Consider the following 1610-nt stretch of genomic DNA (forward strand, 5'->3'; position numbering starts at 1 on the left):
CAAGATCAAGAAGTGGTCTACACTTAACGTCCATAGCAACGGCATTATTCACAAGAGATGCAAGGTAGAAACAATCCAAGTATCCATCAAAGAATGAATGGATAAGCAAACTGTGGTATATGGTTTCCACATACAATGGAAAGTTATTCAGCCTTAAAAAGGAAGAAAATTCTGACACTGAGGACATTACGTCAAGTGAAATAAGCCAGTCAGAGAGGGACAAATACTGTATGATTCTATTTATATGAGTTACCTAGAATAGTCAAATGCTAGAGACAGAAAGAATGGTGCTTGCCAGGGGCTGGGAGAAAGAATGGACAGTTCATAGTCACTATAAATGGGTCTAGAGTTTCAGCTGGGGAAGAGAAAAAGTTCTGTAGATAGACGGTGGTGATGCTGGCACAAGGCAAATATACTTAATACTACAGAACTATACACTTAAGTGTTCCAGCTCTTTTGGAATTTGTCTAGCAGGTTTTCTGCTTTTCATTAGAAAACCCCCCACACAAAGAAAAATTAAAAATAAATAAAAATGAGAGCTATACTTAAAAATGGTTAAAGTGATAAATTTCATGTTATGTATATTTTACCACAATAAAGATCAAACAGCTGCCAGCAAGAAGTGGACTTTTAAAAATTACTGTTTCCAAATGTAACATAAGACATATACTTGAAGATTTACATCTCCATACTTTCAGTAACAGGCAAATATGCTAGAAAAGAGGCTCTTAAAAGGAAAAAATAGTCTTCTTCTAGGACACGATGGATGATATTCGTTCAAAACACACTCCTACACTGTGCCCACACTTTCTCTTCCATTTAGGAAAGTATATTAGAACCTAACAAAGTGGCCAGGCACAGTGGCTCATGTCTGTAATCCCAGCACTTTGGGAGGCTGACACGGGCAGATCACTTGAGATCAGGAGTTTGAGACCAGCCTGGCCAACATGGTGAAATCCCATCTCTACTAAAAATACAAAATTAGCCAGGCGTGGTGGCACAAACCTGTAATCCCAACTACTTGGGAGGCCGAGGTAGGAGAACTGCTTGAACCTGGGAGGCAGAGGTTGCAGTGAGCCAAGATTGTGCCATTGCACTCCAGCCTGGGTGACAACAGTGAGACTCCATGTCAAAAATAAATAAATAAATAAATAAATAAATAAATAAATAAATAAATAAATAAATAAATAAATACATAAAAGAACCTAACAAAGTGACAGTGAGATTACCACAGGGTAACTTGAAATTCTTACCCATTTACTTTTTGATTAAGTAATTTACAAACTCTGGTATTTTATTACTGTTAAAACTTCTTGGAAGACAACTCACACTGATCCTGGCATAACACATGCTGAAAACTGTTGGGCTGAGGTCACATGGAGCATAAACTAGCAAGCAAAATTTAGCATAAACATAAATCACTTCAGAGAGTTCAGCCACACTAGCTGAACAAATGAAGTGATTGATTTTATCCCCTCAAGTAAGACTTATGAGCAAAAAGGGAAAAAGCTAAAAATGTCTTGGTACTAATTTTAACTGTATGTAATGGAAATCTCATTTCCTATTCTAAATCTATAATTCTGATCTTATCAATCATCTCAGAACAGAGT

At 36.8% G+C, this 1610-nt stretch overlaps 1 non-coding gene across 1 annotated transcript; it reads left to right on the top strand.

The window, feature by feature from the left end:
- Positions 1 to 440: 440 nt before the first annotated feature.
- On the top strand, positions 441 to 502 carry LOC111520421. The gene has a single exon (XR_002724675.1). It is a non-coding gene; the product is annotated as a U7 small nuclear RNA (small nuclear RNA).
- Positions 503 to 1610: the final 1108 nt, after the last annotated feature.

Source organism: Piliocolobus tephrosceles, chromosome 8, assembly GCF_002776525.5.
Source record: "Piliocolobus tephrosceles isolate RC106 chromosome 8, ASM277652v3, whole genome shotgun sequence".
NCBI classification, from domain to species: domain Eukaryota; kingdom Metazoa; phylum Chordata; class Mammalia; order Primates; family Cercopithecidae; genus Piliocolobus; species Piliocolobus tephrosceles.